Genomic DNA, 21,395 nt, shown 5'->3' with positions numbered 1-21,395 from the left:
TAGTGTAAATATATTTTTTATCACTGGAAACCAGTCCAGAGTGTAACCTGCTTCTCCAAAATCAGATGGGATTGACTCAATCCCATCCATTATCCTTATGGGGACAAGCACTATAGAAAATTGATGGATGGGGAGATAAAGTAGATCAATGGATTATGTTACTTCTTTAACTGGCTTTGTTCAGTTTGCTTTTGGTAAAAAGATAACAAATCCAGTTCATTGCATCATTATTACTTTGTTTTAATAAATCAAGTCTGGTTAATACTTTTTGTTTTGTTTTTTTAAATGATAAAAATACCTCTAAGCTTATCTATTTGCCTATACTGTTTAATAATTTTTACTTGTCCTCAAATTTGCCAATAGTTTGCAAAAAATGTTCACTTGGCTACCATTTCTGATTTTTACATTCTAATCAATACAGCTTAACACCTTCATTAGCGGCGCTTTGTCCACGCAGCGTTTGTTAATTACACAAGAGGAAACGTGTATGCACGTAAGTGTGTGTGTGTGTGTGTGTGTGTGTGTGTGTGTGTGTGTGTGTGTGTGTGTGTGTGTGTGTGTGGATGTGCGTGTGTGTGTGTGTGTGCGCACCTTAATGAGCACAGGTGTCCATGTGTGTGTGCGTGCGTGTGTGTGTGTGTGTATACACCAGTAGGGGGTTGTGGCTAATGGAGCCATAATTGATGCTGAGTCTGGATCACTGCTGATTGCTATGGTTGGATGCCGACCTAACGAGAGCAGAGGCATGAACACAAACACACATATGCGCATTTCATTCCTCACAAACTTGCACTGTGGTACCAATACACACCCTTTTACTTAATATACGGTATGTAAGCATACAGTAAAAGATGTAGGTCAAGTGACTATATACTTTAGTACATATGCACATATAGCAACCAGTTCTTTGTGAGTGTAACCATTATACACTGGTTAAACCTCGAAGGTTGAACGCAATCAATTTTGATCATCCAATCCACCAATAGAAAATTAAAGATGGCAGAGCCAGAGAATTGGTTCTCCTCATTACATGTCAGTATCATCATATAATCATATTTGAGCCAATATGTTTGATAGAACACAAAAGTACAAGGATGCCTCCTTTCATGGATGTTTGCTAAACACAATCCTGCTTTTATTTCACTTAAATTCTCCGCTAAAACTGTTTATTTTCAATAACAAGTCCATGGAGTGGAAAGCTGGAGAGAGTTCATGTTGTGTATGTGTTGTGTGCGTCTCTTGTGTGTCTGTGGTTCTACAATGTTCAATGTCCCTGAAAGCTACTGAAGTTTCTAAATCAACTCTTTTATGAAGTTCTGCTGCTCTGGGCACACCATTAACATTTCATGTCACCCTGACTCCCTCACTGACGTACTCCCATGGGCACCACACAGAAAGCACCTCTTTCAATAATACACACTGCAAAAGTGCATTATATTTTATATATTTGGATGAGACCCACTATTATGTTTATGTGAGAAACACCATTAAGATCAAACAGCTACCGACCTTGAACCTAAAAGATTTCCAACATTTCTTGTTCATTTTGACAAATAATGCCTTAAATCTCCACTTGGGGAGCAGGTTTTGTTTTTAATCAGAGTAGCACCGTAGGGTGGAACATTTTCTTTTTCTCTTTAGTTTCATCACTTTTCCCAGACTCTTTTTCTATCACTGTGTCCTCCTCACTCACTCAACACTCTCCCACTTGTCAGTTTTGACGTGCAGCTTGACTTAAGTATCGGGATCGGGCACGTAAGCTCATCTCATTATCTCCCCGTTTGGGTGTTTGTATGAGTGAGTGATGGGTGGAGTGGGTAAGCTTCCCCCATCCCTCCTCTCCCCACCTCAAGTCTCCAGCGCACTGTTTGAAATAAAGCGACAGATAATCGCAGGGCTCTGGTGAAGTGAGCTCATCTGAGCGCCAATCGATACGAGCGCCATAGCTTCAAAGCCAGTCTTCAAAGAAGAGAGGAATAGCCATATGCTCGACGTGCTTTCTGTGCGTGTTAAGTGTTTGAGAGTGTGTGAGAGACTGAAGGTGGGGAGCGGACGAGAAAATGTGTGGAGAGACTCATATCAAGATCACAATAACAAAAGTGGGCGAGACTGAATGAAATAGTTTTCATTTGGTGGTGAGTGTTATCATCAATGTGTTACGGTCACACTAAAATGGTGTTTGCAGACCTTTACTGAGTCAAAACATATATTTTACCTTTTTGACTAATTTGACAGCACACCACCAATCAAAAATTGTTCTAATTTCATTTCAAACTACTCAAAGCTGATTTTTTTCTGTTGGTGAATGGCAACAAGTTACACTTTACACAGGTCAATTATGTTGACGTAATTATGAGGGAAGATGATTGTAGGTGAGAAAGTTACACAAATACAAGAATCAAGTTAACAGGCCCTGTTTTCATAGTCAGTGTTGGCAGAATCTTGATTTTTATGTAAGGGAAAGTCTAGTTTACAGGGTTTGGGAATTTGGCAGACTACTGTTCCACTAAGCTGAGAGTGTTTTTATTTTGCAAACCTGTTCGGGACAAAGTAGAAAAAACTTTAGACCATCTCAGAGTAGGTCTAAGTTATGGCGCAGATGGTGTAATGGGATTTTGCTGAATTTCATGGATGCGCAGGCAGACAGACTACGTGTGATCGTACTCTGAATATCCAACCCTCTGTATCGTTGTAGAAATCAATTAATTAAAAACATTATCATCTTTATTATATTTATTAAAATACACAATAGGAGTGAAAGGCAGTTTCCTTGTGCTCTGGGCCATTGTGTACCTCTGGCGTAGCAATCTGAAAAGGAATGGGAGTAACTAGTTGGGCCTGCCTCAGCAGCAACAACCAAAATGAAATGTTTCTCTTTGCACATGCAGTATTTATATACAGTGCATACATTCATACATACTGTACATGAGATTTCATTTGTTCATTTCCTTTCAGATTGACGCTCTGAATCGCTTGTGATCGCTTTGGTGTCGCTCCTTCAGTTGGACAAAATGACTGTTTTGTGAGCCGCTAATCTCCTGATAGCGAGACTGTCATCTTTTATTCAGCAAACCAGCGGCGGCTGTGGCCTTTGTTGGGGAAATGGGGTGGGAGAACACACACACACACACACACACATGAACACTTACACACCGTACGTAAGGCAGACAGTAGACTGTATAAGCAGATGGTGAGAAGTGAAGGAAGGGTTGAGTGGGAAAGGAGGTGTAGGGAACATGCTCAGGTGATGAGAAGAAAAAATGTGTTTGTCTAGGTGTGTATTGTATAAACTGAAAATGAGAACTTGTTTTGCTGCGTCGATGTGTGATTCGCTGAGACAAGCAGGTGTAAAACTGTAATTAATAACACAACTAGCTGACTTCATTATCTGCATGCCCTTCTGAAAATACACACTCATGTACACACAGGCAAAAGCTAACAATAAAACCAAATGGCCTTAAAGCAGCAAATCTTTGAAGATAACCCTAAGGATTATTTGGATTTTATTCATATAAATTAAATATAGATATATACACTTGTGTGTTTAGTTGTGTTTTTATTTATCAGTCCGACTTTTTCCGCTCAGAGGTCAGCAAGGGAATGAAACGCGATATATGGTTGGACACCTCTCAAATAGTGTTCGAGCAGGCATCTGAGCCGGTGTTACAATTCAGAGTTGTGTGCAATAGAAACTTCAACCCACAAAAATGATCAATGTAGATTAAAAGACATAACGTTGTAAAACAGAAGAGTTGTGTTTGCAAACAACACCGAATGGAACATCTGGTCATCTTCTGACTTCTGCAAATTCACTAAACTACTATGGTGGAACAAATGAAGTCGGACAATATTTCCTTACTGTTTTAGTGCGGGGTAGTAGCGTTAGACTTAGCGGTCTAAGTGGGCACTATAATGATGCAAGCAGCCATCGGGCCACTCAGACTCTCATTTCACTCCTAAATGCACTCATCACTAATGAATCACAAGCTGCTTTAGCGCAGGCTGAGCACACACTAAATCCTTGGCCGAGCTCCAGTATGCAACACACACTGGCTTTGACAGAGATTGAGAGTGTGTGTCCAAGAGCCCCAATTACCTTCACATCCAATGTAAGACAACAAGCTGCAAAGCTAATTACAAGGCCGCCACATGGAGATGGGAAACACTGGAGCATGCACACTAGATAGCACCACGTCCTTGATTGTTTGTTTACAGCATATTCATCACAGGAATTAGTGCCGTTATATTATTATCATAAATGATGATTACAACCTCTGAGCCGGTGATCTTTATTGAGTCATCAATAAGAGCGTGATTGCAGCATTGGCCAGATTGATTTACACTTCACGTCTCCTTGCCGGCAGATCAAATGATACAATATGCCCCCACGTGCACCATGTTGTCATTTGGTGAATCCCATAAATTCCTTTCATAGGCTATCAATCTGCTGATGGTTATCCTGGGCATAAATATCACTGATGGTGGCTCTGGTTGGCTGGTAGTGATTGGACAGAGTAATTGGACCTAATGAATATGCCAACAGCTTGCTTCTTTTTGCTCTCCATTAAACACAACTGGATTAGATTTACTGTGCTTACTTTAACAACTTAAAGACTCCATCAGTAGGGTACTTACTTTATTTTCACACACACGCACACACGCGGAATAGCTTAGCTCAGTAGATCAATGGCCTCTTGGTCAATGTCTCCTTTGGGAGGGTTATCTATCTGCACCTCACTAATGAAACACTCTGATCTCCTCAAGCGTGTGTGTTTATGCGCGTGAGTGTATGTGTGCATGGCCGGTGTTTATTGATATGTTGCATTTCTATTTGCTCGTCGCTTAATTACAGATTAGTTCTATTTGCAGCAAGATGCACCCAATTTAATTAAATTTGGATATTATTCTCGCAAACAACCCAATTACTTGATACATATTTTATTTTATTTTGAGACACTTTTGTTTTATATTTTACTCTTATTCAGCATTGTTTTCCAACGTAACACGTTCTACTTCCTTATGTGGAAATGCTGAGAGACATTCAGTCAGTTTTTATTTAAATTTAGGGAAACAATGAAGCCAATTATGGATCTTTTTAATCCTCAAAGGGGATTAGTTGCGATTTTTTAACCTCACTGGACACTTTATGAAGTACATAAGCAATAATGCTCTCTGAGAAGTATTTATGGCAATTCAATCTCATGTACAACCACAGAGACGTTCAAAAATGTGGGTTTGCATTACAAAGTGCATGTGTAACTAATGTTGTGGCCAGTTTAATTGAGGTGAGTTTTGCAGTAAGAATTACAGCAATTTACCGCATCGTTATTTTAACGTCTGGCACAAGAAAACAAAGACGAAGGAGAACGCACAGTGCACCAACACTATCGCCCCACTTTCAGCCTTGCTCTGCTGGGGTTTGAGGGGAATAAATATTGTACAGGTTCCAGGGATTCAGCAAATGAAGACTTTTTTTCTATTTGTGTTTGTTGAAATTCGCCAAGCTCTCCCATGTACTCTTTTGGAGCAGCCTGATTTATGATTATTTCATGACATCCCTATCAAATAGTTTTCATTGCTACAGCTTTGTACTACTTCTGTCTGCATCTGCATCATTATCACTTAAAACATTCAACTGCTTACTTATTGTTACTATTTTTTTAATTGGACCCGCTTTGGGTCGCTACTCACAAGCCCGGGAACCGGTTTGGACTAGTTACCACTCATGATTACTGTTAACACCTGAAACTAACCAGCATTGTGATCAATCTTAAAATTGGAATTAAATCTACGAGCGACCTTACCAACGACATTTTTTTTTTGTATCCATGCCGACATCTCTATTAAATTCTATTTTCTCTCCCCCCCTCCTTGTCTCTTTGGTTTCCTCTCTTCACAGTTTGACGTGTTGAAGTGCTTCTTAAGGTAAGAGTGTCTCATTATTCCCTGATTTATTTTCACCCTCCCCACATCCTCAAAACACAGCATGCCAACAGCACGCTGTCCCATGTCCTGTCACAAAGCAATCTACATTGGCAAATGATGTTGAGCTCATTGCATGTTGTGTTCACATTAAAAAAAAAAAAAACACGACACAGAACCTTATCTGGCACAGACTAGATCATTTGAACTAACACAAGAGTCGATTGGAAATGTCTTATTAGCGCCAAAGTAGTCATATTTTGTGTTTAAGAAAACAGCAATAATAATTAGACATAATAAAAGAGAATGTTAAAAAGTAGCTGGTTTAAAATAATGGAAGTACAAATCACAACAATAGATGTAGTGTTGTATGTGTGCCGACATGAATTTTGGAATGGTGTAGCTGTCTGGTTATTAATTTTAAATGAATGTCTATTTGTTCACAATAGAAAGGAAAAAAACGAACGAAGCAACATCTTGTTACTCAAAATCTTGGTAAGCTTGGCCCCTCAGAAATCAAGGTGCCATGGCAAAGGTGAAGTGACTGAAGCAACAATGTAGCGTCACAAGCACCCAATTCCATAAATGACCGCTATGATTAGCTCCAAGGCTAATTCTAAAATATGCGAGGCGTCCTGGGTAGTCGAACAATATGAAAAGCCCAATAAAATTGTTAATCTTAAATCACCATGGCAATAGCTGAGATATTTTTTCCTTAATTACCACATAGTGTATCATCAAAGTGAATTAGAAGCTGTTTCTATAAGGTCACAATTCATTTCATACGTCTGCTTTAATGAGGCTGTAATTAGCTTTTCTATAACTGATGAGGTTGCATGGAACTGTAGACCTGATTTACTAAAGGTTTACGCTTGCAAAAATAGGCGCAAACTTGGTTTCTTACCAGCCAGAATTATATCTGCTCAATTTAGGTCCTGATTTGCCCTTCCATTAAGTCTGTCATCCCAACAAGCACTCTTAGAAGAAATCATATTCAATTCAGCATCTTAGTACAAAATCTCAATCTTAATAAATCAGGAGGAACAAGCCTGCCAACATCGCGTGCAGTGTAAACACACAATTTAGTGTCTGCTATTTGGGATCTTAATAAATGAGGTGCAAAGTGAATACTAGTACCACTACAGTACTTTGTGAATACATAGAAGAATCATCCATCAGTTAAAGTCTCACTTTGAGAGCAAGAGATTAAATGGAAGCGGCCGTGTTATTGAATTGTACGCTTCACACACAAACAATAATGATAACGTACAGTACAACAAATCCCCAGTCATTTCTAACTGACTGTCACAAAGTGTTAGTCATAACCGCCTCCAACTTTTACCCAGCACATCCACTGTTATTATTTATTTGAAGATCAGGGCTTGCAGCTTGAGTATATCTCAAACTTATTACTCTCAGGCAGAGATGATGTGTCGTAATAGTCGGCTCAAATACCTCGAGTTGAGAAAAAAACGGCATGTACCAAGGAACACAGCAATGCTTCAGGATTTTTTTTTTTTCACTTTTCAGTTGTCGCGGAGGTCTGTGCTTTGTGGTGCACTCACAATTTATATTCAAAACAACATATAATGCTGCTTAAGAGTTTTGTACAGTATATACAGTATTACCTTGAATCACAGCCAATTAATTGGCACTATGACAAATAGTTGCAGGTTGTCTTATTCATTCAAGATAAATAATAACCTCCATCACTAATATTCGTTTCTAATTATTTTACAGACCGAGGGTCAAAAAAACAATCAGCATCAATCTAGGATGTACTCAATGATGAACATGTCACATCAACAACTTCCGTGCATTCAGTATGTTCAACAAAAAACAAGCCAACCTCCCTCGAGGCTCATTAATAATATTAATTCTGCATCCTAGCCTCAAAACTAGAAATTGTAATAGACTGCTAACTTTACAGGACATCTGATGAGAATAGTTTGTCAAATATTTTCCATTGCAATCTAAAAATATCTTAAATGTCAAACTAGTAAATGAGGCTGCCAAGCAATAGCATGTTAGTGTACCCCTTGGTGTTTTATTTGTTTTGGTGCTCAAGGTTGTTTTGCCTCTCAGTGCATGCTTGTGTGTGCATGTGCATGTGTGTTAAAGCTCAGCCTCCCTTGCGTGGTGTGCGTCTGGTCACCACTATTTGGAGTGGACTCAGTTGGAGTTACGAATAGAACCTCATTAGTGGCTAAGCTTTGGCTAGCGCTCGTCCACTAAACGCACTTGAGGTCGCAAAGGCGCTTGTTTCAGTTGCATTGGCCCATCTGTCACATTGGCCCCAATTTGAGACTTTTTCATGTGTGTGTATTCATCGTGGTAAGTCGAGGTAGAAAATAAATCAATATTATAACAAGCCCCCAAGTGTTGTTTAGCTCTTTTCATTGTATTCTATTTCTGATAAATTGGACTGAAGCACCCCCATCAGAATATTGCTTCTTGTGCCTCTTGTGTTGCCTCTCATATAGTAAAATCCATCGTCAAAAGTAATCATTTGACGCTCCTTTGTTACATGGGCCTAACTCCCACAGGGATGCCAAACTCATTTTTTTCGCGGGCCACATTGTAGCCATACTTTAAACGCCTTATCTTATACACCATATAGACTGCACAAAACATTGATGAATAACAATTTTTGAAATAAGTGACTACTAAAAAAAAATTTAAATATTTTAAAAAGATTGCTAGCAATCTCTCTATTTTTTTTAATGACAATTTGTTAATGCACAATTTGTCTTTGCGGGCCACATAAAATTATGTGGCGGGCTGTATATGGCCCCCGGGCCCCCGGGCCTTGGGTTTGACACCTATACAATAGAAGTTCCAATGCACAGCATTTTTGGCATGAATAAGAAAATAAATTTAGAGTAATTAACATCACTGTTGATGAAAGCTTAAGGTTACCTTTAGTTGTAAAGAAAATGCATCTGGACTTGTAACAATGTCCTCTTGCACAACGTGGCAAACCGTGTCATTGAATGTGCTCAACAGTGCTTAACAAACCAACTTGTGTTATGCTTTATGATCGTGACAAAACCCCTTTACAGTCGTAGTTTTAATAGCTCGGCTCAGCAGGAGAAAGGTTAATTACCGCATCCCGCTGCACGCACACACGTACGCACTCAGTGGGAAGCACTCAAGTCGATCAAAGACGCTGGCTCCATGTGTGTGCGTATGTGTGGCATATAAAGATGTAATCTAGCATCTGTTTGTCCTCGTTTCTCTCATCTCCCGACTGAAGCCTTGCTCGCCGTCACTTTGCCTAAATTCGCTCACTTCAATCCAAGCGCCTATTGTGGCAGAAAAATGTCAAAATTCCCCTTGGATCAAATTTCTTACACTTTGATAGCATGTGCGAATTGGGCAGGTCGCAAAAAAAAAAAGTAGGCCGCAATTTGAGAAGAAATGACAACCGAGCGGACTGAGGTGTTAAGTTGGTGTGATTCAGTGAATGATTGCTCTTTTGATGCCTTGGGGCCAAACATACACACAAACACACATACATACGCAAAAGGCAAAGGAATACGTCTTCACTTTTAACAAATGTCCAATCATGAACCGTTCGCAATGTCTTTTGTTGTATTTGTCTTTCCTTCTCACTCCTTCCCTCACCGGTCTAGACGTATTCAGCAGCAGGTGCCGAAACTGGGAAGGGTGAGAAAAATGGGGTGAGGAGGAGGAGGGAAGAGGGTGGCAAGGGAGGAATGGAGCCGAGGGGATAAGGAAGACTGAGGGAAAGACATAGAGAGATTAATAGATCAAGCGGTGAGGCGTATGATGAAAGTTTAGAGAACGGAGAGCAAAAGAGGAGAGGAAAGGAGAGAAGGATGTGAGGTCAAGCTAATGTAGACTTGGAGTGGAGAGGAAGTGGGAGATGTAAGTGAGAGGCTTTTTTAAAGCAAAACGAGAAACTCGCCCCTGCATGTGGGGAGGAAAGAACGCAGGACGAGATGGGGAGAAAGGTGCGAAATGACAAAGTGAAAAAAGAAGAAGTAGTCCGAGGGAAATGTGTGGACTGAGAATCAATGGATTCATGGAGAGATTGTTTGAAGGATGATTTTTTTTTTTTATGGGTAAGGTAGTGGGGCTCTGAGGTTGGAACGGTAAAAGCATAGCTCATGCCTACACATCACGTTTGTTAATGTGTAGTGTGTGTGTGCGTGTGTGTGCGTGTGTGTGCGTGTGTGTGCGTGTGTGTGCGTGTGTGTGCGTGTGTGTGTGTGTGTGTGTGTGTGTGTGTGTGTGTTGGTGTGTGTGCGTGTTGGTGTGAGTGTGTGTGTGTGTCTCTCATTAGAGGATTTGCACCATCTCATTTTTAACCAGTCAAATGGCTTTAGAGTGAACACACATACACACACACTAGTACATGCTCCAAAAAGATATACATTTATGCAAATACACATATATAATAAACATACACATACACACACACACACACACATCAAACCCTAACCCTAACCCAACAAACGCTGGTAAAAAAAAAAAAAGGACAACCTTCTAGGTGGTAATGACTCCACATCAAAAGTGATTGGTTGCATTATTCATCAGCATTACTGGAAGTCACCTCAAAGTATTCCTATCTACTCGGAGCATCTTTTGTGTTTCATCCATAACAAATCAAATAAGAAGATCACATTAGTACTCGTTATTGACAACCAGCGCAAATTTAAATATAAATAAATATATATAAATAAATAAGCAGAGAGAAAAATAAATGTGATACTGTAAACAGGAAATCAGAAATTATTATTTTTTCTTAAAATAGTTCAGCCCTAGTGAGGTACTTACAGGTTCCTATCAAAAACATCATCATGTCTAAGTCCTCCTAGGGACTGCTACCATTTGTCTCCCCTCAAATAAAAGCTGCACCTCCTATGAACCCTCCCTGCGGTTGTTTAAATGAGAAAAGGGAATTTTAATAATTCCCATCGTATTGGCACCATGAAATGATGAGTTAAAAAGTAGAAGGACAAGGCGGTTATGTCATCCACTCAATCTAATTTTTCAGCTCTTGAAATGAAAGTTCATTTGGGCTGTTGTAATTTTCTTGGTGACATTTCCTGCCACCAATTCAATCTGACCCCTGTCGGACTCCTCATAAACTCAAGTTATCCTAAATACTAAATGTTTGGATGAATTGCATTTAAAAACATTGATCAGTCATTTTAGTCTGTTCTAATTAAATTTCTGTAGATTCTCAACCGGTAAAGAATTGAGGGCAGCTGCATCAATGTTAGGAGAGGAAGAAGAGAGAGGAGATAGAAAATAGGCCACTTTGTTGCAAGGTCTGTGAGGCTTCATTAGGAACCCCTCAGCAATTATTCCGGGGCTTCTTTTAATTCTGCTTCATATTCTTGCACCGGCTGGCTTTCAATATCAGGCTAACAATTGTTACCGTGTCGAAAGTGAAAAAACAATAAGAAGGTGTCTGGTCGGGTCGATCTCACACAATAACACCTGCGTGACATTTTTGCCACCTTTTCTTCTATTAATTCCGCTGAAATTAATCCTCACCTGCCGTGGTGCGAGAAACATCAGATGCTTCTTATACAACTAAAGTTTTGCAACAGTGAAAGAAAAGTAGAACTGGTCAAATTTGATTCAAACTGCGTGAAAGATTTTTTTTATTGTACGGTTTATCTGCTTTCCATTCCATTACACTTGTTCATTTTTCTTACATCGCGCCCGGATTTTAGACACTTTTTTTAATGTCTCTCACAATCACACACTCTTGTTTCGATAGCCTCGGGCTCAGTAGTGTCGAATACGTCTTAGAAAGTAGGACAGCGCTGAGTAATTTGTTGCCATACCAAATGATGATTCACAATTGTCGCCGGATATCTGACTCCGGGGCCACCCCAAGCACGTCTGAAATTATTAAGCCAAGACATGACGTGTTTCACAAAGGCTTTTTGTGCACCTTATGTCAGTGGACTCTATTATGTTGCCAATTATTTAAAATTGACTTTATATTGCACATTCGACAGGCACAATCTGTGATGTCACTGTGTCTTAGCAACGCTAAATTTGGAGATGGTGAATGAAATGCAATATTAGACTGACAATATTTTCCCTTATTGGAAAATATTTGGATTAGAAAGAACAGCCATTCACACATATGGCCGATTTAAAGTCTTTAGTTAACCCAACATGGCTATAGTGTAGGGATCCGTTAGGCGTGATGTTATACAACAAAGTATTAATTAATCTTTCTCCCGAGTCAACCGATAGCTCGCTTGCACAGCTAGCAGTGATACTAAAATACCATCATAACTTTTGGACTACTGACAACCCTGATATATCCTTGGAGGTTCTCGTATGGATATTATGAAGTCGTCCATCCATCCATGTTGCACACCGGTTATCCTCTTCAGCTGTCATGGGAAACTGAAACCTCTCCCAGACGACATCAGGCAAAAGGCAGACCCCAATCTGGACTGCTCGTTGGTTAGTTAAAGGGCACGTATTGATAACAAGCATTGATAGGCACTGAGTGCAAAAAGAACCGATTCCGCCTACACAAGTCAGGCGAGTGAATCACTGCATACCTTAACGTTATGAAGCCATCAAGGCTAAATTAATTTCACTCAGAAATGACCACGGGAGGCTGCAAGTTATTCAGCCAAGATACAAATTTAGCTTGCACATCCTACAACACATTGCGATACATGATTTAGTGTTTTTTCTGTTAATACTGCATCATATTGTGCAGAACCATGATTGTGGATAGTGTGATATGGAGGTTTTGAATGATTTAACACGGCGGTATCAAGATTTAATTGTAATTGTTGCTGGCCTCTCACAAAAATTTCATTTGATGGTTACTGTGTGCTCCCAATTTTTTTCATGTTGAAAATGATCATCTAAAAACATCCATTCGTCCATCCGTCCATCCATCCATCCATTCATCCATCCATCCATCTGTCCATCCATCCATCCATTTTTTTCAAGATTTCTTTTCAACACAATTGGAGATTAAATGAAACTCAGTTGTCTCCTTAATTAAAAAAAATATTTTTCCCTGTATGTCCCTTCCAATTTTACAACTTCTCCACCTATCCATAGATAAACAGTCCCTTTCTGTTAAAATTGTGCTGTCCCAAAAAAAAAAAAGACAGCACATCTGCTGCCCTGCTTACCCACTTTCACTGATGTTGAGGCCAGTTGACAGAACCCCGAGAAGAACGTTTCACACATGCTGAGTGACGGAAGAGCTGCTGATTTGACCTGCTTGGGGTTAACAAATCAAAACTGGGACATCGCTTTGCATGAATCGTTTTGGTTTGTCGAATTAACTTTTGTAGGTCTTTTAACTTTGTCGCTACAGTCAAAGTTTCTTGTGGGATTTAATCAAAGCCCCTAAATCCATAAAGCTGTTATAATAAATATTTATCTTGTGCTGGAATTTAAGCAATGATTCTCACGTTAAACCTGAGCAACCATTATGTTATTTTATGGACCGTGAAGTAGGCGATCTGAAGTCACCATGACCATAACACCGTGCTCGGTATTACGAGCGGGCGCAGCAAGACCACTATTATTTTAAAGCAGTTATTTTCAGGTCAGTTCACAGAATATTTCTCCTTTCAAGTATTTCACCTCATATCTCAGGTAAATCCAGCAATTCAAACGGGACTTGCAGTTCTTTTGATGCAGATCGGGCAGGATGAGAAAGAGCTTATATGATGACGTATTATTGCTTTAAACTTTTTTTTTTAGGCTTCCACCGTGAGAGAAACTGGAAACTACAAAAACACACCTTATAGCACAGGTCGTGTAAACTATAAATGCCCGCTTTGACACAACCTTCCCAAATGATCTAGTTTCTCTTTTTCCTAGCAAGGCTGCTGATGTCTTAATTACATTTTTGGCCCAGCACAAGTGTGATTAAAAAGGTGGTTTTCTACCTGAGGACAAAAGAAAGCCCACGGTGGGGAAGATTTGGTTGACTGTAGCATTTTTAGACAATATTTGACATTTGAGTTGTGTTAAATAAAAATACTCCAACATTGATTATTAAAACTGAATGAAACTCTTTGATGGTACCTGAGTTTAAATTTCCTCATTCCTTACACATATCACACGCAAGTGTCACACCTCTACCTTCATCTGTTTGACATTTTGACCCTAAAATAAAGTGCTGAAAAGTCAGAAATGCTACACACTGATGCCAAGTGTCCTAGTTCTACTATGCAGAGCAGTCACTCCATAATATATGCTGCCATCATCATCTGCCCTTATTTAGTAAGTCGGTCACAAAGCAGAAATGCAGGGATGGTGTAATAGCACAGACTAGCGGTAGCAATGTGTTATGGCATATTTCTCCCAAATGAAACATAATTGTGAACAACCTTTGATTGGAATTGAAGCTCAAGCAATATGTCAACTGTAAACTGTTGTTTAAGGAAATGTCTATGTTTATGTATTTAAGATGGCAGGACAGATTGTAAGTGGTTAGCACATGTGCCTCACGGTTCTGAGTTCAAATCTGGCTTTCCTATGTGGAATTTGCACATTTTGGCTTTTCTTCCAGTACTCTGGTTTTCTTGCAGGCGATTTACAAAAAAAAAAAAGCTGACATTTTCGCATGACATTGGGAATGGTTGCTCTATATGTGCCCTCCAGTCTAAATCAGCTGGGATCAACTCCAGCACACTGTGCCCCTAATGAGGCACCCCGTATAGAATATATATGAATTGATACATGTATTTAAAATCACAGGAAAAAAAAACTTAGTCTTGAGTTCGTGACAGCTTCAGCTTTGTTTTAATAGTCTTCACAGATCCCACCGCCGCCAGCAGGGTCATTTTAATTGCAAACCACCAGAGAGTTCACATTTTGTCTGTGCAAATGCCCACAGCGCCTCGCTGCTTACGTCGCACGCACTTCCGTGTCAGTATTCACACGTGTGTCCTAATGCAAACCTTTTGATCTGTCAGAATGTGTGCTTATCATACTGAGGTGCTGCATGCTTTTCCCACACTGACTTTCCTGGCTACACATAAACACAGTCCGTTTAGCTGGCAAGAAGAAGCGAGCCTTTTAAAAGCCTTAAAAGCCCCCCCCCCCCCCCCCCCTTTCCAGTGTGGGAGCTGAAACTGGGCCGCCCGTTTGACCCATGTGCTTTTAGAACTTGGCTGTAGCATTTTAACTGAGGATGCACGCCGGTTACTACGACCCAAACACACACACGCACGCACGCACGCACGCACACACCCACACATGAGAGCACCAGAGGGAACTTCGCCCAAAAGCTGGAGTTGAGTCTAAGAGCGTTGAATTTTGAAAGGCAAAGGCTGGCTTTTCTAATCTCCTCATCCCTTTCCCACCCCTTCCCACTCTCCTTCTATGTTGCAGGAGAATTCTGGGGAGATTTCTGACTCTTTCAATCCTCAAAGATGAAGCAGCACCGGGGACCTGCTCACTGAGGCGGGTAAGATGACCTCCAAATGCAAACAGTTTCACATGAAACCTCGAAAGAATCATTCCGGCTTGGATTGTAGTTGGATGTAGGTTGCTACACGTTTTTTTTATATGCAAAGAGAGGATTGTGGTAACACTAACCGATTTTCAACATGGAGACACACCACCTATTTATCATTTGTGGTGTATATCGCCACATATATTGCAATCTCTCCAAGGAAAATAGTGAGGCTCCTCCCCCAAATCAGACTTCTGTCATAGTACCAAGACTTACCTGCAAGAGGCAGCATGGTGCCACAGGAAAGTTTTCCAGAGATTACAAAGCAGGAAGAAATAGAAATTGACCAATGCTAATCTGAAAATGATTTTCCTTAGCTGTGTTTGGAATCCCTCCCTGGGGACCAGTTCAGGGTGTCCCCCGCCTCTCTCCCAAAGTACACCCCCGACCCACTTCCAGATCAGGGCAGGAAAAAAAATCACACCACAGTTCACAATCTTTCAGGGACATTCTGTAATCGAGTCTTTCCTTCCATCGGAAATGCTTAAATACAGCCCGTACTGTATGTGTGTAGCCTGCCTGCCTATGCAACTCCTGAGGGACGAAAATATGAAAATTTAACCAACATCCTCTACAGAGTGGACAGACTTGCAAAAGAAGCAGACAAGACAGAGTGGCAATCCTCATCTTTTTTTTTAAAAGGCCGCCTCTTATCCATTATTGACGATGTAGCTCTCCAACGCATCGCTGAGCTTTTGCTCTCATGTCGACTTTTGCATGGCGTCACCATTCTAAATATAAATCATGTGTTTAGCCCTTTCTGCCCTGTTAAAAGATGCATCAGAGATTATGTGTGCTCGACTTTCCAGTGCCGTTTTCTTTTTTTCTTATTCTGAGATGGAAATCTTGCACAAAAAACAGTTTTAATCTTAGTTTTAGTCTTATATTATTATTTCATCTTATTATAATATTATTAACATGAAGACTTTGAAATCACACTGTAGGTTCATTTAATAAGAAAGTAAGAAAGAAAAGAAACAGTTTTAACTCTTAGGTCAGGTTGATCAATTGGTGTAGTATTCAATCTTGTCTACAGGTGGCAGTGGAACAACATACCCGACGCAAAATGATCAATTTTTACTGGAAGTTATCTATCTGTCTCTCTGTCTGTCTGTTTATTTTGTCATAAAGCTGGTGCAATTCTTTCCATATCCTTAATTTTGCTTTGAGAAAAAAAAGCACTGATGTCTTATAATTTATATAAAAATTATTTGTCAGGTTCATACAGTGCTTTTTGTATTGCTTAAAAAAAGTCGCTCCTGTTTCTACAGATTTTCTTTTAAATTTTGTATTAACTGTAAAAATACAAATCTCTAATAATAATACGGTATTCTTAACTGTTTAAAAGGATATTTGGTTTAAAGTGGATGAAAGACACATCACACAAAATAAATAAATGAAAGAGCTGATTGTTGTGGCAGTTGCTACACGATGAACGTTAAGAGGAAGAACCACATTTTTAATTGGGTCTTGAGGTGAAAAAGTTTGTGAATCCCAGCTGTCGAGAAATTGATCGGCCCAATTTGGCATCCAGGGCATCTGCAAGCCCGCACTTCATTTATCTTCATCAAAGAGACAAGCTTATCAAGCAAATGACTCTTCCTGGGCGAGAAGACAAATTATTGATCAAGTTTACAGAAAGTTTATACTCTTCTCTTGTACTGTATTTCAGCTCCCACTTCAAAGTGTCCAGCTGGATGATGAAACATGACTAAAGGTAATGTGTGTGCACGCATGACTTTATGCTGCAAGATGATGCTGTTGATTTTATGACTTATGTTGGAAATGGCTGCCGGGATTAGTGTGTGAGGTTGCTATAGTAACAGTGCATATTAGTGCTGAAAGGAGACCTGAGTGGGATATGAGGGGCGTACAGAGTGAGGTGGGGGGGTGGAATTGGAAATTACGTGCCTCCAGCCAATGTGTGTGCATCTCGTCTTGCAAGGAATGTGATTGGGACAGCACGCACACACAGAAAGACACACTCGCATATGTTGTGTTTGCGAAGGAGTGACACAGCGTAGGTTGTGATAACCTGCATGTGTCCCTCACAGACCAACAAGTGACATAATGAGTGGGTTGTGTTTGGTATCACTTCCATTGCCATATCAGTGGAGATGTTATGACGCAGAATATATTGAAGATGAGACATTTGCTGGCAGGTCAGGTCGTAGTGGGAATCGTTGTAGTTATTGCCAAGGTGTTGTGTTTTCATTTGGAGAGTAGAATGTTGTCGCTCTTTGATGAAAAGTGTTTTTGTAGGCACAATAAAGATGTGTCCAAAAAACACAGAGATACAGTGCTCCAAGACTTTACTTTTAATAACTGTTTCAAGAATGAAGGCATTTGTTAACATTTCCCTTTTCTTGCTTGAAATTCAAAATGCATTTATTTTAATTTGGTGGGTATCTCTGAAGTGGAATCGTTTGGGTTTCCATCTAAATTAGATATGTTTGGCCTTTGTGGTGATTTTCATTATATTGAGCGGCATTGTGCCATGCTCGCCGAATGAATAATTTTTATAAATGAATAATTTTATTTGTATTAGGTGGAATAGTGTTGAAAACCTAAAAAAAATTCTAAGGAAGATTGAAAGTGTCTTCTATCCTACGATTTAGCATTCAAAGGAGACAAAATTGCTCATGCAGAGGTCAATGTCACAATGGTTAAAGGAAGGATTTCTAGGAAACACAAATGAAGAATTTAAAATTTTCAAATGCCCCAGAAAAGATAGATGTAAAACATAAGCTGCACTGAAACATTCTCAGACTTCCCTGCAAATCATCTGCCGTTTAACTTGAAGCTGCATTGAAAATGATCCCTTTTTAATATCATTAGACAAGGATTTGAATTAATTCAGCCTGGAACATCAAGATTATGTTCGGGCAACATTCTGTGTGAAGCAGAAACTCCACTTTGCTCTTGTGTGTCTTTCAAGCTCATACGAGTTCAGATAAATGAAGGCAATGTTGAAATCATTTCTGTACTATTTCAATAGGGCTGCAGTTATTTTGTGACGTTTATTTTTTTTTCTTTCTCTTTTTAATAATACACACTGCTGTGGGTACAAATGTTGGAACACTCCATTTGCAATTCTATCATCACGGAATATGGCATTTTCATGGCCAGTGTTTTTGAGTTATGTGGCGATTTTCGTGGCCACAATAAGTTGTTGGCAAGGCACAATAATGTGACAATTTGGGCTTTATTGTGCACATGATGGTTGCACATGTTGCTGAACAAATCAAATCATCAATCAAATATCAAGCACTTTGTGTCACGGAATATTCTGCAAACAGCTTTTGAGGATGTGTTGGAAGCCTGGACCACGTGTTTCACAGACTGTTGCTTTAGAATTGTTTTATATAAATATATTATATAACAAATATATATATGCAGTTATTAATAATAAAATATCAAAATAAAGTCAGCAAAAGAAAAATATATTTTCCATATTTTGTTTGCGTTAGAAAAATACAGATAACTTTGTGGAGAACATAATTTTTAAATCTGCATGATGATATATTTATATAAAACAGTATGTGCTGCAGTATTTCATTTGTATTAAACATTTATTTTTTTTATTCATAGTTGCAATAAGTAGTAAAAATTTGTACATTTTATTAATCCATTTTACTGTTGCTGAGGTATGACAATAAATGAATTCATTTTCTTAGATAGCGTCAGTTGAAAATTGGTCATTAAACAAATGAGTTAAATGATGCAATACTTTCAATATTGTTTTATTTGAGTTGAGGGACTTGCTTTCATTGCATATGAGCGAACAAAGGCATAACATTTTATTCCTTATGACATTTTATTCCTTATGCTGATGCTGAGGTATCCAATACGTAGAGGAAATGAGAATTAACGCAGATATCTAAACTATATGTGTGTTTTAAAATTTTAATTTCTTACACACCGATCTTAAAAACAACAACCTGCCAGAACCTTTTTGCGGGGAAAGAGATAAACCAACCTGACATGACCCTTTGATTTGATTTGACATTTAAAAGAAGCCTTGAGACTTTGCAGCTCAGCCAAGCAATCACACGCACTTAAACACGCTTTGTCTCCCGTATCTGCACAATGTGCAGCCTGCTGTGCCATCGAGCCATCCTGCACCTTGCAAGACTCGGCTTCACACAGGGATAACACCCAGACCATTCTTCAAAAGAGAATTTTGCATTGGCCGCGTGGAACGGGACCTCGGTACTGTGGAGTCTTGGCCAGATATGACGGAGAACAAAGAGTAGGCAGATTAGTGGGCTCGAGGAAGAGGTCGGCGCCTGACAGGCCGTCTCTTGGCAGCTCCTCCCAAATCTCACCACTCTCCCTAATGAAGTCTGAGGGAGACATGATCCCCCTGGTGTCTTTTTGACTTTCTATTTGCCGAGCTCTGTCCGTTTCCCTTCCTGTGAGGTGAGCATGTGGGCGAGCGGAGAAGAAGAGTGTGTCTTATCGCTTCATTAGCCCGTGGATTTCTGGGTCATTCGTAGCCTTGTTCCTACTGTCTCACATGCTGTAATTACCCTCACATGAGTCACACCATATAATTAGGATGGCCCCAGACCCGCTCGGTGGGGCCCACACACACACATGCACGCACAAAAACATATCAATGTTGGTTTTAGCATGCAGTACAATTCTAATGAGATTACGTTGGATGAGAGTCCAGCTCATAATTAATCATCACATACATGACTTCTAATTTTCTTCGAATAAATTACATTTTTCAATCAGGAATTGGGCTAGACTCTTAGTTCTCCCTATATCGGAATGATTTTAAATTAATTTAAAGGGAATGAAGTAAGTCAGCTGTGTTCACTCCCACAATGGCGCAAATGCCCCTTTCTAATCCACCCGTCTACAAAAATACCTTAAAGACAACTCCACTCATGTGAATATTTAGACTGATAGATGAGCAAAGATGTATTATTTGTAGGAAATATAAAATACTACAGTTTAGACTCTTTACCATAGCACATTATAATATCTTACTGCATTGTAGCAGGCTATCAATGGGCGAGGGTGACGTTTTCCCCTAGTCTCCGCTTTTTGTCCATGATGCATCCTTTTTTTTTTTTTTTTTTTTATAGCACTTGTCCTCATTAGGGTCACGGGTGAGCTGGAGCCGATTCCAAGAAGCGAGGGTACACACTGAAATAGTTGCCAGCCAATCACAGTGAGGGGTGGGTGGTTTTGGAGGGGATTCACTTCCTATCCAGCTTGTACTATATTGTTCCGCTGCTCACAGACAGAGGAATGAAATTGCTTGCCAGTTTTTTTACAGGTGCTTCTGTGCTAGTTACTGTCAAAACAAGCACGATACTTCACGAATAAAATGAACAAAGTGACGTTTGACGTAGGCTCTCCTATAAGAGACAACATAAATCTGCACTTGGCCATAAAAAAAGCTAGTGAACTAATTCTATCCTGCCATCCATTCTCAAGGTGATAAATAATAAACACTTTCCCACAGTGGTACATAAAAACAACTTCTCTTGTTTTCCATCATCTGTCTTCTCTCAAAATCTTTCAGTTTATACCAAATTTATTCTGCTGACTGAAAAGGGAAGGGAAAAGTGCAAAGAGCACAGGCCAATGTGTTGTCAGGTGTCTATGGTATTACGTACATGTAATGGGAAAGAGGCCTTCTGATCCCTTATATACCGATACACGCACGCACGCACACACACATGCACACTCACACACACACACACACACACACACACACTCACACACACGACGATGGATTAGGGTGGGGATTATGGAAGCATCCCATGGCCGCAAATCAAACCGAGACAGATCAATGTCATTCATCATAGACATAAAGACTAGACAAGTATTACGAATGTACAGTTAAGTCAGGATGAATTCAAATATCTTAATGAAATTTAAAATGAGGCAAGAAAAAGAATCCGGTACGTTTAACATACATTTAACATTTTTTTTACAACATACTGCAACATACTGT

General features: G+C 39.6%; 1 protein-coding gene across 24 annotated transcripts in view; it reads left to right on the top strand.

Moving 5' to 3' along the window:
• The window catches only part of LOC125968467 (receptor-type tyrosine-protein phosphatase delta), a 117,096-nt gene that overhangs the window by 15,181 nt on the left and 80,520 nt on the right, over window positions 1-21,395 (top strand). For all 24 annotated transcript variants that reach the window (XM_049719569.1, XM_049719566.1, XM_049719567.1 and 21 more), the window contains exons 3-5: window positions 5,900-5,925; window positions 15,295-15,370; window positions 17,091-17,135. The gene's annotated coding sequence lies outside the window, so the exon portion shown is untranslated. The remainder of the gene's footprint in view (window positions 1-5,899; window positions 5,926-15,294; window positions 15,371-17,090; window positions 17,136-21,395) is intronic.

This window comes from Syngnathus scovelli, chromosome 5 (assembly GCF_024217435.2).
Source record: "Syngnathus scovelli strain Florida chromosome 5, RoL_Ssco_1.2, whole genome shotgun sequence".
In the NCBI taxonomy this organism is placed as follows: Eukaryota; Metazoa; Chordata; class Actinopteri; order Syngnathiformes; family Syngnathidae; genus Syngnathus; species Syngnathus scovelli.
Note: the sequence above shows the minus strand (reverse complement) of the source record. Positions and strands in the feature narration are given on the sequence as shown.